This window comes from Pleurodeles waltl, chromosome 4_2 (assembly GCF_031143425.1).
Source record: "Pleurodeles waltl isolate 20211129_DDA chromosome 4_2, aPleWal1.hap1.20221129, whole genome shotgun sequence".
Classification (NCBI taxonomy): domain Eukaryota; kingdom Metazoa; phylum Chordata; class Amphibia; order Caudata; family Salamandridae; genus Pleurodeles; species Pleurodeles waltl.
In genome coordinates, this window is record NC_090443.1 from 544057444 (window position 1) to 544074190 (window position 16747).

A 16747-nucleotide genomic window follows, 5' to 3' on the forward strand; every position below is an offset into this window, starting at 1 on the left:
GAAATCTTAGTGGAGAGGATGTGGGAGAAATCAGAGTGCTAGCAGGTAGCTCATGGGCATCTGAAGATTTAATTTATTTGGGAATAACACTGATTAGGTCTATGGGCACATTGCATAGAATGAATTACCTGTATTTCATCCAAGGGATAGAAATGGACTTGAGCATATGGAAAGGACTATACATCTCATGGCTAGGGAGTATAGCTGGGCTGAAAATGGCAATACTCCTGTGACTCCTTTACTTCCACCAATCATTACCTGAACCTGAACCTTTGTTTCTGGCATGGGGAGGTGAATCCAATGCCTTCTTCAGGTCCCACTGCAAGCTCACAGGGGCCATCTTTGATGGTCAGCAAGCAGGATGCAGGAATCTAGAAGGACGAGAGGCCTCAGAGCCGTCCTTACTGAGACCCAGGACAGAGGTTGAAACATCAGGAACATAGGACTCATGTCTTGGACTTATTGGTCTGGAGGAAAAGCTGAAAAGCACATCAATGACTAAGATGAAGGAGAGCCTCTGTGAGGGAGTCATGTGTGATGTCAGCAAGTTATTAGGAACACTCCAATGATGCCATCTGGATGTGGTCAGCGACTGACTGCAGTGAGCCCGAATTCAGCAGCCAGTTGTTGAGATAGGGGGAGACTGGCACCCCGACCTCAGTAGATGGGCAGAAACCACTGTCAACACTTTTGTGACCACCCGAGGGGCACTGACGAGGCCAAAAGGGAGCACAACAAACTGAAAGTGCTTGTGGCCAAGTTGAACCCCATATAAGGCCTGCAGTCCAGCAGGACAGGAATGTGAAAATACATGTCTTTCAGGTCCAACACTTCAATCCAGTCTCTGGGATCCAGGGCACAGAGAACCTGGTCCAGGGTGAACATCTTGAATTTTTCTTTGAACAGGATGTTGTAGAAAGGTTCATTGAAAGATTAAAATTATTTGGGAATAACACTGATTAGGTCTGTGGACACATGTTTAGACCAAGTAGGTAGTGGAAATAACACTCAGAACCCACTCTTAAGGCTGGTAACCTCTTTATGGATTTTTGACCAAATGAGCCTGTGGCTGGTTGAAAGGTTGTAACCAAGCTGGACAATCTGCAGGACCCAGTTGATGGATTTGATGTTCTGCCACCCCTGCAGGAACTGTCTAATCCTTCCTCCCATCAGATGGCTGTGTGCTGCTGAAGGTCCACTAAAGAGGCTTTGTGGTTGTTGCCGGAGGAGCAGAAGATTGGGACAAATTATGTCCCTGATGGCCAGGCTATTGTTGCCAGACCCACAGCCCTGATCTCGAAAAGGCTTGGAAATACATTGTGCGGATGATGGAGCTAGCACTGCAGATACAACAGGCCTCTGGCGAATACCCTACAAGAATGAAATTGTTATGGAGATTTCCGGGACTCAGCTGAGAGGTCCAGAGAACGTGTAATGGCTCGGCTGTCTTTAAAATGTTACCAGGCTAAGTCTGCCTTTTTGCCTCACAGGCTGTGGCCATCAAAAGGCATGTCCATTAAGGACACTAGGATATCTCCGAAGAAGTCCTTCTCCATGCTAGTTCCCATAGCCCAATCTGTGGTGTCCAGGCCAAAGTGGAATACAAATTTGGCACATTTCAACCACCTTGAATGGTTTGAGCTACAGAAGGTCATACGTCTTCTGGGATAGCAGTTAAGATCTCACCCACCATTTCCCAAAGAGAGTGGGTATAACACCTCAGTAGGCAACTTGCATTAATGGACCTCAGGGCAAACCAAAGACTGACCGAAGAGAAAACACATGACAAAATTGTCCACTCCTTTAAACTCTCTGTCACAGGAGTGGTTGGAAAATCCTTTGGGTTTAATTTACCGGTGGATCCCTGTACCCCCAAGCTCTCTAAAGTTGAATGCTGAGTCAAAAAATCAGGTCAGTGGGTAAAGACAGCTTGACGGTTGACCGAGGTGGCCACAACATGGCTTAGTCCAAGTGCCCAATAGTGTGTCAGTTACAGCTTTGTTAAAGAGTAAAAGAGGTCAGTTGGTGCCTGACCAGGCTCTACAGCCTCTGTGAGAAGGTTCGTTTTAATCAACATAGGGGCTTATTTACAAACCCCCAGCACCACTGAATCATCTTTTTGTGACGATCCGGTGGCGCTGAGTACTGCGCCGTATTTACACGGCGGCGTTAAGCCACTTTTTGTGGCTTAATGCTACCTTGTAAATACGGCTCCTTCACACACAGCACTTTGTGTGGAAGTGGCATGCAATGAGTGTTGCTGTGGGCATTCCACAGCAATACCCATTGCATTTTGATACTACCCCAAATTTACAAGATTTATTAAACCTGAGGCAGCGCCAAAATCTAACACCACCCCAGTGGTGCTGTCCAGCACTCTCACGGGCCGAACAAATTAACTAGCTGAATGGTAATTATACTGCCCACTCCCTGACAGTGCATTGAAGCAAGTCTTCCACCAGGGGAGCCTCTGTGTGACACCTCCCTGCTAGAGTGTCAGAGGACCCTGCCAGTTACCAATTGGTATTCTGCATGAAGGCTTCCCTGCTGGGTAACATGATTTCAAGGATATTCTCAGGGATAAAAAAAAGTTGATTTCCTTAATGCAGTTATCAATAAGCTAATTAAATTGCACATACTGTCCCAATTATACTAGAAAACAACTCCATTGGGCTTTGTGCTGATTTTGTTCGGCCCACGGAGCAAACACAATTCTTGCAGGCCATCACGTCATACAGACGAGTCACTGGTATGTAAGCCTTTTCAAGAAAAAATTCTTACCTGTGCTTCTGCAAAGATTAAGTTTCTCTCAGTACAAATGCCAGATTTGTTTCAAAAGTGCCCATACCCTTTTATTTAAATTATGTATATCTCATTGCCTACCTGTAGTATTGGGCATTTCTGTGTAGTATTCTGTATTGCCTTTGTCTTTTCTTTGTATGTGCTCTTTTTCTTTATATATACTGTTAATTGGTACATTCCTGCCATCCCTACTCTGTTATTGTTTCAGTAGCTTGGAATGTTGGTGGACATTCCAATCTGACTGAGGTTTGTTGGCAGAGAGATCTTGGACGTTGTGGATGGAGATTCCTTTTTCCTGCCATGTAACAGTAAATAAATCCAAGTCCTGCTTTCAGCACATTGAACGTGTTCTTCAATTATTTGGATATCGTGTACATCACTACACTACCTTTTCCAACATCCATCTGTTGTGGAAGATAATTCCATTTAATTATGCTTTACTTGTTAAAGCCAAAACACTTTCACCAATCTGGCTATCTAGGCGTTGGCTAACTAAGAAAGAGATCATTATCAATACACTTTTTACCAAGATGGATTTTATAATGCACCACTACAGTCCATAATATGATGGGCAAACCTTTCTCTGGTGGAATCAGAACTCGCTCATGACAAATAAAAACATTCTCTTTGCTGCGGTGTCCCAGAAGAATATCTAAAGGAAGTGCCTGCATGGAGGACAACTTCAAGCATTACTACCCCCACGAGTCCAGAGCTGTACTCGAATCTTGTTCACTTAAAGTCAGCAAAATTCCCATCTACCACTTTGTTCTCCTGTGGTGCTGCTTTGCTAATCTTAATTCAGGCATGTGAGTTCATACAAAAAATCCAATCCTAAAACAGATGTTTGTCTGTAAAAACAGTTCTTCAGTGCTCGTATCCTAATAGTAACAAGCTCACCTCTCCTTTCCTGAGACTTCGAAAAAAATATTTACTAGCTCTTAAAATCTGACAGTTGGAGCCTCTGAGAGGAGTTTGGCTATGAATCGCTGCACTTCATAAATCGCAGTTTGAGTGACCTAATGAGACAATGAAGGTGATGGGGAGGAACGTCCTCCTCTTTATTATGCAAATGACAGGTACATGGAATTACAGGAGGCCAGTGGATTCGACTCTGGGTTGGTTTACCCGCAGTCCAGCAACACAGGCAAGTACTTCCTTTGCCAGGAAAATTAAAAGGGTTGCTGAGATCCTTGACCTTCATCTCCAAACTATGGGGCATATTTACAAGAAGTGGTGCAGCTTGGTGCTGCGACAAAATTGGCAGAACCACACTGTGTCACTGCTAAAACGCAGGGATGCGCCATGCTTACTAGAATACGGCACATATCTGTGTTTCCCCCTAAATTAGGTGCCGAGTGCCAACGCAGCCACCTTTGCGCCATGGTGCAAGGATGGCTGCGTTGCGGGAGAGATTGTTTTTGTGCAGGAAGGGATACCTTTCTGCACAAAAACAATCTTCAATGGTGATTTGCACTTTCTATGTTTGCTGCATTCTGCACAAGTATGCACAACTACTTCTCTTCCTGTGCATTCCTTACTGCATAAGAACAAGGAATTATTGTCCTGACGGGCATTCCAAAAACATTTCTCCTTTTGGAAAAAGAAGATGTCTGAAGTTTTGCATCTGCATACCACAAATAAAAACAATTATCATCTCCTACTCATCACTTCGAATTGTAATGTATTTAGGCCCATATTTATACTTTTTGACGCAAACCAGTGCCAGTGCTGGTTTGCGTAAAAGAATTTACCGCCGGCTAACGTCATTCCAATGCGGCGGGCGGGCGCCTTATTTATGGGTTGACGTTAGCCGGCGCTGCGGCCTGGTTAGAGTAAAAAAAAAAAAGACTCTAACCGTGCAACGCAGGCGTAGGGAAAGAATGGGAGTTGTGCATCAAAAAATGGTGCAAGTCTGGTTAGAGTAAAAAATCATGGCTCTAACCAGACTTGTGCCATTTTTTGACGCACAACCCCCATTGAAATGACTCCTGTCTTAGGAAAGACAGGAGTCATGCCCCCCTGCCCAATGGCCATGCCCAGGGGACTTCTATCCCCTGGGCATGGTCATTGGGCACAGTGGCATGTAGGGGGGGCCCAAGTTAGGCTCCCCTATGCCACTTAAAAAAATAAAAAAATACTTAACTCTACTTACCTGGGATGGGTCCCCCCATCCATGAGTGTCCTCCAGGGGTGGGCAAGGGTGGCATGGGGTGTCCCTGGGGGCAGGGAAAGGCACCTGTGGACTGCTTCCATGGTCAGAGAACATGGAAATGAGCCCACAGGTCCCTTAACGTCTGCCTTCACCCAGGCATTAAAAAACGGCACAAATCAGGATGGGCGCCATTTTTTAATGCCCGCTCCCTCCTGTGCGTCAAAATGATGCTGGAGTATAAATAAGGTGCACATGCCTTCAAGTCATTTTTTGGACGGGAACCTCTACCTTGCATGTCATTAACGCAAGGCGGTTTGACGCATCCAGAAAATTACGCTGAATTTTGACGTTCGCGGGGTCGGGCATCAAAGTATAAATATGGTGCTAGGTTTGCGCCAAATTTGTGTCAAAGATTTTGACGCAAATTGGGCGCAAACAGAGTATAAATATGCCCCTTAGTTTCCATGACAGAGTTCACATCGAACAGAAAGGTTTTCCCCTTTTCTATTTACTTATTACTCTTATAAAGGCGCATAACATCAGGGTGGTCAACTATGCAGATGACTCCCACTTGATATTGTCCTTCAATAATAGTCAGCCGGATGCAGTGGCGGGCTTTCAGGACTGTGTATCAGATATTGCTCAATGTGGGAGCCTTGACTTTCTTAAGCTCAATGGGAATAAAACAGATTTTCTGTGCTGCTCAGCAAGCAGGATCCCCATTACTCTCTCCTCTAATTTTTGGCCCCTTTCTATCAGTGAAGAAATTGACAAGACAAGGCACTGTCTGGAATCTTGGGGTATTATTTGAAGATAGGTTATCCCTGGAGAAACATGTTACGCAAGTTGCTAGCACCAGCTTCGTATTGCTGTGAGGCCTTAAGAAGCTGCTACTTTTATGACCAACACAAGTTAAGTCTCTTGTGGAACGAAGTGGGATACTTAGTAGGCTGGACTATTGTAATGGTATTTTGCTCAGAGCTCCTGATTATTTACTTAACAGATTACTCAGAGTCCAGGTAGCCGCAGCCAAACTGGGTCTTAACAGATCCTGTAGATCCTCTGCATCTGAAACCTTGAAGGACCTGCATTGGCTCCAGATGAAGCAGAGCAACATTTTAAAACCAATGTGCATCACGTTCAAGGCATTAACAGGGCAAGGGACCAGTACAGCTACGAGAAAGACTGAGAGGTTACATCCCCAGATGAGCCCTTCGCTCGAGCTCTGCTCACCTGGTCTGTATAAATAAGTTCAGAAAATGTGTCTAGGTGGATGGGCCTTTACATATAAGGCTGCTCAATTATGGAATAAATTGCCTCTGACCCTTAGACAGTCTTCATATTTGTTACAGTTTAGGAAAACCTTGAAGACCTGGATTTGCCCCTTACATATTTCTGCTTTACAATATTTGCTCTTATGCCTGCAGAGTCAATACTCGTTTTCAGTCCTCAGCCCCAGGATATCAGGTTTTGTGACAGATGCGTTTTATAAATGCCATAAATAAATAAAAACAGAGGAGGTTACTGTCAACAATTGATCAACCAGTATCACTGCATTTCATGCGTTGGGAAGTTCACCCTATTTAGGTTTTTTAGATGCATATTTTGCCTCCCTGGGCCCTGCTTACAAGGGATTGTGACCTGGGCAGGGAAAACAAACAACGTCCCCCACTTTCAGGCAGAAAACTGTGCACATCAGGCAATTATTTAGTGTGTAATGCATTACAAGGTATTGGTGCGCCTCATTCACATTCACCTTCGTCCCCATGTGTTTACTAGTTTATTGTATTGTGCATTTAACTATATCACATTGTGTTGCCTATGGTTTTATATGGTATGATATTCTGAATCCCTCTGATCCATATTTGATGGGAGGCCTCCTGCCTCAACGTTTATGTATTGCAAAGTTTAGGAACGTTAATACTGGCAAATGTCTTATACTGTGCAACCAAAGCTTGATTCCAGAAGGGACAGGTACTCACATGGAAGTTTCCAAGGCATGACAGCCAAGCCTTGTGAGGCTTAGTGACCAAATTGAAAAGCTATATACACTGTATTTGGCCTTCAAAAGAATTCACAGAACAGGAAGGAAAACTATTGTTTAGGCTACCAGAACATTAAACAATAAAGGCCCTTTCAGAAAAGAAAGATACCAAAAATGAAGAATAGGCCAAATAAAGTTAGTGTCAAGAAAATCTCTAAGTTTTGTGTTGTTGGTAGGTAAGAAAAACAAATAACTGAGTAGAAGTGGTTAACGATGCACCGTCAAGACCAGGCGACCTCTCAAAAATGTATAGTGACAGCATCTATAAAATAAGAGATTTCTGGCATTGTCTGCAGTACAGGCGTACACGAACAGCCAAGTAGCACAGTTTGGCGAGTAGAACGCTACTTAGGAACCCAAAGGATTAGTGGTGGATTAGTATAGGGAAATATGTGTACACTATTAGTGTAAGTATAGGGAGGTATGGGTTAATTGGAGCGCAGGGCATGTGAGTCTGTTAGTTAGATTGAATATAGCAATGGAGGGATAGGGGAGGGAAGAATCCATAAGTGTTAATTGGGAGATTATAGTAGTAAGATGAGAATTGGGATGAGTAATAGAGAAATAAATGAGGGAGTATTTAGTAGGGTTGTTTGGGATATCATAGTAGTAAACTGAGGGTTGAGTTGAGCCAGGAGGGATAGAGGAGGAAGAGCTTAGTAGTAGAATGGCTTTGGGATGAGTCTGAGTGGAGATAGAAGATAGATTGATAGAAGTATAGGTAGGGTGATGGTGGGACAGAGTAAAGCTTTTGAGAGAGTTTTTGTTTTTACTTGTACAGTGGAACTAAAGTAATAAATATATAGATACATGATTATGTAGTAAGGGCATACACATGTAAGGAATATAATAAGGAATATAATATTTTGAGATTTAAAGTTGTACTGTATAAACACAGACTTTCTAGATTTCCAATATTTGAAGTTAATTTATGTGTGTACTTTTATAACATTATTTCATTAGTTAAATGCTTGCAGTTAAATTAAGATAACATTTACCCATTGTGATAGATACAATTAAAAGAGACTCTAAAAGAGAGTATCTAATTAAACAACTTATATAGAAACTATTCAATGATTTATGAACATGTTAAACGTAGAATAACATACACATATATATATATACCTACACATACATACACTTATACATTTTATATATATATATATATATATATCCCCCAACAAAGCGGTCCTCATTGTGGCGGCTATTATTAGCGGGTGCACATGGAAGGGATGGACTTTCCATTATTTAATTACCGAACTAGACAATTTTAATTGTCCACCACCAGTTAACTGTGAGCAAGACCTTTCGGTTGAAACGCGTTGGTGGTGGATTTGGTGTTGTACTACACTAATAATTAATAAAAGAATTAACTCTCCTGGAGTGCTACGGAATTACAATTGTTTTACAATTGTCTTGTTTGTATATATATATATGAATATATATATATGTAGATAAGCACACATATGCATACATACATACATATATACATTTAACAGTAAGTAAAATATACATTTGTTAAAAAAAAGTCTAAAGTGCATGTATATATTTTATTATTGTCAAATACTTATTATACATATTTGTACAAAGAAATACATATTTATTTACAGGGAGTGCAGAATTATTAGGCAAATGAGTATTTTGACCACATCATCCTCTTTATGCATGTTGTCTTACTCCAAGCTGTATAGGCTCGAAAGCCTACTACCAATTAAGCATATTAGGTGATGTGCATCTCTGTAATGAGAAGGGGTGTGGTCTAATGACATCAACACCCTATATCAGGTGTGCATAATTATTAGGCAACTTCCTTTCCTTTGGCAAAATGGGTCAAAAGAAGGACTTGACAGGCTCAGAAAAGTCAAAAATAGTGAGATATCTTGAAGAGGGATGCAGCACTCTTAAAATTGCAAAGCTTCTGAAGCGTGATCATCGAACAATCAAGCGTTTCATTCAAAATAGTCAACAGGGTCGCAAGAAGCGTGTGGAAAAACCAAGGCGCAAAATAACTGCCCATGAACTGAGAAAAGTCAAGCGTGCAGCTGCCACGATGCCACTTGCCACCAGTTTGGCCATATTTCAGAGCTGCAACATCACTGGAGTGCCCAAAAGCACAAGGTGTGCAATACTCAGAGACATGGCCAAGGTAAGAAAGGCTGAAAGACGACCACCACTGAACAAGACACACAAGCTGAAACATCAAGACTGGGCCAAGAAATATCTCAAGACTGATTTTTCTAAGGTTTTATGGACTGATGAAATGAGAGTGAGTCTTGATGGGCCAGATGGATGGGCCCGTGGCTGGATTGGTAAAGGGCAGAGAGCTCCAGTCCGACTCAGACGCCAGCAAGGTGGAGGTGGAGTACTGGTTTGGGCTGGTATCATCAAAGATGAGCTTGTGGGGCCTTTTCGAGTTGAGGATGGAGTCAAGCTCAACTCCCAGTCCTACTGCCAGTTCCTGGAAGACACCTTCTTCAAGCAGTGGTACAGGAAGAAGTCTGCATCCTTCAAGAAAAACATGGTTTTCATGCAGGACAATGCTCCATCACACGCGTCCAAGTACTCCACAGCGTGGCTGGCAAGAAAGGGTATAAAAGAAGGAAATCTAATGACATGGCCTCCTTGTTCACCTGATCTGAACCCCATTGAGAACCTGTGGTCCATCATCAAATGTGAGATTTACAAGGAGGGAAAACAGTACACCTCTCTGAACAGTGTCTGGGAGGCTGTGGTTGCTGCTGCACGCAATGTTGATGGTGAACAGATCAAAACACTGACAGAATCCATGGATGGCAGGCTTTTGAGTGTCCTTGCAAAGAAAGGTGGCTATATTGGTCACTGATTTGTTTTTGTTTTGTTTTTGAATGTCAGAAATGTATATTTGTGAATGTTGAGATGTTATATTGGTTTCACTGGTAATAATAAATAATTGAAATGGGTATATATTTTTTTTTGTTAAGTTGCCTAATAATTATGCACAGTAATAGTCACCTGCACACACAGATATCCCCCTAACATAGCTAAAACTAAAAACAAACTAAAAACTACTTCCAAAAATATTCAGCTTTGATATTAATGAGTTTTTTGGGTTCATTGAGAACATGGTTGTTGTTCAATAATAAAATTAATCCTCAAAAATACAACTTGCCTAATAAGTCTGCACTCCCTGTAGATATATACATATATTCAAATTATAAATGTCTACATACCCAGGGATATGCAGTCCATTGCTGTTTGGGTTTGGTGGTTATATTGGAAAGAGCCAGCTTTGAATAGTCTTCTGAAGATAAGATAGTTGTCTGTAGGTCTTAGAGTTGGAGGTAATGAATTCCATAGTTTGGCCGCCTGAACAGAGACCTATTGTCTTTTTCTTGTATTGTGGTGTTTTAGGCGGGGAGCCAATCTTGAGCGGAGGTTTCTTTGTTGAATGTATTTTGTGATTTTATTCCAGATGAAAAGTGGTCCTATTTAATGTATTGCTTTGTGGGTGATACAAAGTAGCTTGAAGGTGGATTTTCTGGCATCCGGTAACCAATGTAGTGACCTCAAGGGAGGGGAGATGTGGGCTTGTGGCTTTACATGTGGGAGTAGTCTGGCAACTGGGTTCTGAATGTGTTGTAGTTTTTTCATAGTTTATAGGGATGATCCAAGGTAGAGGCCATTGGTGTAATCCAGTTTAGATAGTACAAGTGAGATAGTAGCCTGGACCTTGTGTGGAAATCCGAGGTGGGGTAAGATGCATCGCAGAGTTTTCATCATGATGAAGCTTGGTCTTGCTATTTTGTCCACTCAGGCATTCATCTTTAACTTGGAGTCCATGGTCATTCCTAGGTTTTTAACTTCCATAGATATTTGGGGAGGTGTTCCCAGATCATCAGGCCAGGATCAGAGTGGGTCATAATTTTTCCAATCACCACACATGAGTATTTCCGTTTTGGAGGCATTCAGTTTGAGAAGGCTGCATGTCACTCACTGATCAACGGCTCTGAGGCAACTAATGATTAGTGATTTTCAAATGCCTTTGGGGGATTCTTGTTTAAGGAGCATTTGTGTGTCATCTGCATAGTTGCAGCGTGTGAGTTGAAATTCATTGATCATTTCCTTTAATGACATTATGTAGATGTTGAAAAGCATAGGCAAGATGGTTGATGCTTGAGGGACCCCTGCTTTTGTGAAGTAGGATTTGGATGGGAAAGAGAGAGAATGGATGACATTTGTTCTGTTTTGAAGGTCGGATGTGATCCAGTCAAGAGCAGTCCCCTCTATGCCTGCTTCGTAGAGTCTTTGTATTAGGGTGTTATGATCAACTGTGTCAAAGGGAGCTGAGAGGTCCAAGAGAAATAGTGCAGCCACTCCATTGTGGTCTACTGTGTTTTTAAGATCATCCCGTATGGCAATGAGGGCAGATTCAGTGCCTCTTCCTGGGTGGAATCCAGTTTAGTAGTCTGAAAGTATGGAGTTGTCTTCAGTAAATTGTGACATCTGGTCAAATGCTGCTTTTTATATCAGTTTGACCAGGAAAGGTCCATTTGTAATTGGTCTGTAGCTGTTAGGATCATGCAGGTTCAGGTTTGTTTTCTTTAAAAATGGGCATATGCATGCTTTTTTTTAAGGTCTTAGGAAGAATGATCTTGAATATGTGTGGTCGACAAGGGTCAGAAGGGCAGCCGGAATGCCTGCTTGCTTTGACCAAATACATAAATTCACTTTCTGATATTTGTTTGAAGGGCTGCAGAGGCTGGGATGGCTTACTCTTAGGGGTGGGAGAGGGGGATTTTAGAAAATGGGTTGGTGCTGGTTGTTTAGCTTCGTTATAAATAGGAGTCCAATGTGTCTTCTTTAGTTATGTAATCATTTGTTAGTTTGTCTGTGACTTCTAAAGTAATGGGATGAATTCCTACCATGCATTTAGGTTTTCGAAATTCGTTGAGAATTTTATAAAAATCTTTACTTGCAGATATAGCATTTTGAATTGTGTCTGAATAGTAACTTTTCTTAGCTTTTTGATTGATGATTGGTATATTTTGTTAAGTGCGTATATGAAGTTTGTCTTGAATGCTGTTTTTTTTGAGCCAGGTTTGTTGCAGCCTTTTGATTTTTTGTTTTATCTTCTTTAGTTTGTATTTCTCCAAGGTGCTTGTTTTCTTCTGTTCTGTTTTGTTTTTCTGAGCGGTATTAGGATATTGAAATGTTTCTGTAGCCACTCCAAGGTTTTTAACCAAATTTATTGTGTCCAGATCTGTGTTGACTGTTAGTTGTGTTTATAAGTCTTCAAAATTGAGTTTGTTCCATGGTCGATAGGTGGATGTATGTAAGGTGGTCTTGGGTGTGTTGATTTGTAATGTTTTATTTTGGAAAGTAACCAAATGGTGGTCTGACCATGTGACTGGTGTGATGCTTCGAACAGTAACTAGTTCTGGGTTTGCAAAAATGACATCTAAGATGTGTCCAGCGATGTGTGTGGGATTGCATACAATCTGATGTAGGTTCAAAGTGACTAGGCCAGTGGTGATAGCTTTTGGATGGGGCATATTGGGTTTGTCAAACCAAATTTTTAGGTCTACAAGAATGCATAGGTTAGAGTATAGTATTATACGGCTTGAAATTGTGCTAGAAATGTGTCTAGGAATGTTGAATTGCTGGGTGGTGGCCTGTAAATGAGGAGGAACTTGTTGTAGGGTTGTATCTGTTGATGAGGGCCTCACAAGCTCGTATGGAGATGTCTGTTCTTTTGCCTGTACGGTTGTGTGTGTTGGTTCGATAGTCTGGAAGATCGGCTTCATGCAACACTGTGGCTAAGTCATCTCTCAACCGTGATTCAGTTATGATGAGTAAGACAGGTTGTGTGTCAGTGAGCAGATCGTAGATGTGGTGCTTGTTTTTAGAGAGTGAAAGAGCATTTATGAGAAGGAAATTTACAGATTGTGTTTTGGTGATGGCGTCTTTTGGCTTTGGAGAAGGGTGAGCAGTATATTTTGAGCTTGAGGCATGTGTGTTACTAGTGCTGATATTAACCATATGAGAGTCACAATAGTGTTGTTTTTCTATAATGTGTTCCTCGTCCAGCAGGATTAGGAGGCATTTTGTTGGGTCTGTTTGTGTTGGTGTTGGGCATGGTGGCTGAGAGTGGCATGGTGAGTTGTGTTCTTTTTGTTGAGTAGCCTTGTTGTGTAATAGATATTATGATGTGAAGTTGTTAAGAGCGGCATGCTGTTTTTTAAATTTGTGTCTGTTTAGGGTGGAAGGAGTATGGGTTAGGGGCGGCGGAGAAGCATATGGGTCATATTCTAAGGCTCTGAATTGTGCAATGGATGAGAGGGGGACAAATGAATGTTGCTGTGTGGGGGTGTTTGTGGTAGATGTCGGTGAAAAGTGTGAATTTTGGAGTAGAGTTGGTTCAGGATTTGTATTGTTTTTGTAGTCATGAGGGTGGGAGTGGGTATGACAGAAAGTGTTATGAACGTTTGTGTGATTTTCATGTGCCTGTGTGTGTGTTTTGTTTTGTTTTTCTGGAGTAGTGGGAGGAGATATTGATGTAGTAGGTTTCTGTGAAGGGTTTGCAGGAGAGATATTGCTGGTGAATGGTATTTGAATAGTACAGGGGGTGGTGATGTATTTTGAAGAAGAGTGTATATGGTATGTAAGAGGGGATTGTATAGTTGTGTAAAATTAGTATATGAAGGAGGAGGGTGTTGGTGGATAGTGTGATGGAAGGCTGAGTATAGGTTTCATCATGATATAAAGGGGCCTGTAAGGAGCAAGTAGAGAATAGAGCGGGTCTTTTGTAAGAACAGGGAGTGTGTGTCTGGATACATTAAAGTTATGCATAATGTGGCTTTATGTTGTGTTGGTGATGTGTGTTAGTGGTATAGAACAGAGTTGTGTGTGATATGAGAATAAAGGTGCCATAGTGTTGTAGTTGTGGTAGACTTGTGTATAGGATTGGTATGTGGGGTATTGTGGTGGTTCTTGAGCCATAGAAATCTGTATGAGGTTTGCTTGTGGTGCATGAGTAGAGTGCACAAGCACCCCTTGAATCAACCCAGTTTGTAATAATTTTCTATTTCCAGTAACAAGGCTCTAACTTTATGACAAAGATCTGCAACAAGACTTTTAATTCAATGAGGTGAGTGCTTCTCGTGAAAACTGTGCCACTGCAAACAAACTATACCACACTGATGTGCCCTAATAAGGTTGAAACCAGACTTGGGTTGTTTGTGTTCAGGTTCAAGTAGGACCTTCCCTGGCAGACTCGGCTGGATTATTCCCAATGGAGCAGGGCCAGAAGACCGTTAGTCACATGTAGGAGAGCCAGATCTATGCGGGACACCCGAGTTAGGAGTGATGTCAGGGCGGAAAAGAAGACATGATTGAAACCTTTGGATGGCTTTACAAAATGTATGAAATGCAAAGCCTGCAAAAATGGTGAGAATGTAATGGAGATTATCATGTTTAGCAGGGGGAAGTACAAGACCAAAGGACACTACACCTGTAGGAGTGACTATGTAGTATACATACTGAAGCACACTTGCCCCAGAGTGCATGTAGGGAGTACCACCCTACAAGTTCACATCTTGTCTACAAAATACCCTTTCCACACAAATATCCCTACCCACCCTAAACCCTAAAAATACCCTTCCCACCTAAATACCATTAACTACACTTAAACCTAAAAAATACCCATACCACCCAAATACATCTACCCTCCCTAAACCCTAAAAACACTATTGACACCAAAAACAAACTACCCACCCTAAACCCTACAAACTACACTTGCCACCCAAATACCCCTACACAGCCTAAAACCTAAATTAACCTTTGCCACCCAAACACCCCTATTTACCCTAATCACAGCCTTGCCACCCAAATACTCCTATCGAAACCTAAACCCTAAAAATACCCTTGCCACCCAAATACACCTACCCACCCTAAATACATCCTTACAATCCCAAATAGCCTTAATTACCCTAAACACTACAAATACCATTGCCACCCAAATCCACTTACCTACCCTAAACATACCCTTACCAAATACCCCTACCCACACTAAACCCTAAAAAAAATGCCAACCCAATACCCTCACCCACCCCTGAACCCCAAAAACGTATTCGCCATAATTTGTAATATATCAACAAAATAGTCCTACAAAGTGCTGAAGTAAACATGTGCACTCCCGGTAAATGTATTCCAATTCTTCTTTATTGGTGATGTAAAAAAAAAAAAAAAAAAACATATTTAGACAACACTAGTTGCCTTGTTCATGAGTAACCAAAAAAAGTGAAAAAACAGACTATTAGCAACATTATTCGTGTTTAGTGACACAAACAAAGGACTGCTGCAGTTGCAATCATATCCCAATTGCGGACGCCATCTTTGAAAGTATTGTTCAGTTAAGTGCTCAATAAAACATAAAAGCAGCATACAATGCAAAAAATACACAATCTAAACTTGAATACTGAAATAGTAATCCAAATAGTACATCATAGCCATAATGAAAACGGTTTTTCCTATGCAAATGTATGATGTGATGCAAATTACCACTGTCACTACCCTCTGCTGGCCCACCACACAGCACAGGAGAAGCCTTCAACTGCTCCCTCTGCTGCTTCAAGTGCACCATCACTCTTGCATCCCCAACCAAGAACATACCTAACACACCCACCTCATACACACACTCAAACACCTGGCACCAAACACCCGCACCCCCTAAAAACCAATAGCATGCATGCTCCTCAACACCCGCTCACTCAAAAAATGTCATGGTGGTCTGGGACCTGCTGAAAGACGCTGTTCCAGTCCTCACAGAAACGTCGCTGGCCACAGCTTCACCGCCAGACCTCCCCACTGCCAAGAGGAAGGCCCTAGTTGAATTAATTAACACTAGCTCCAGCAGCAGCAAAGAAATCTTCACAATCGTCAAAGACGTCACCACACCCACAGCTGTCACTGGAAACATCAACTCATCACAATATCTGTGCAACAACCTCTCAAACCACTTCTACAGCCAGAATCACAAACATATAGAACAAACTCCCTCCACAACCAGACCCCCTGATGCTCTCCAGGAGTCTCTGGGTCCCCAGCAGACCCCTTGCCCCATGATGCCTTTGACAAAGGAGCAATCCCTATCAGCAAGGCCCTCACCTCTATACTCAACACACCCATTAGGACAGCCACCTTCCTTGGACCATGTAAAAATGCAGCCATCAATGCCCTACTAAACAAACCCTTAGCTGACATGACTAAACTTGCCAATCAACAACTGATATCATTCCTTCCCCACCCAGCCAGTGTCCTGGAAAAAGCCATCACCAAGCGCCTCTCTGACCACCTCACCAAACACCAACTTCTTGACACCACACATTCAGGGTTCAGAACAAACCAAAGCACAAAAACCGTCCTTACAGCAGCAACAGATTACCACAGGATGATCCTCAGCAGGTGGGAACCTCATCACTCATCCTTCTAAAGCATTTGACACAGTATTCTACCACATTCTAAACAGATGACTCAAGAAAGCAGGAATCCGGGGGCAAGCCCTGAAATGGATCTGCTCCTTCCTCACCGGAAGAACCCCAACAGTCACCATGCCCCCTGCCCCTCTTTAGCACAAGATTTTATTTGCAGTCCCACACAGCTCTCCACTCAGCCCAACGCTATTCAACATCTACACAACTCCACTGACTGAAATCTTATAAGTGCGCAACATAAACATCCTTGCTTATTTCAATGGCACATAGCTGATACTG

General features: G+C 42.2%; 1 protein-coding gene across 1 annotated transcript in view; it reads right to left on the reverse strand.

The window, feature by feature from the left end:
* Nucleotides 1-16747, reverse strand: part of CACNA1E (calcium voltage-gated channel subunit alpha1 E) — a 1379194-nt gene that overhangs the window by 261469 nt on the left and 1100978 nt on the right. The gene's annotated exons all lie outside the window — the stretch shown is intronic.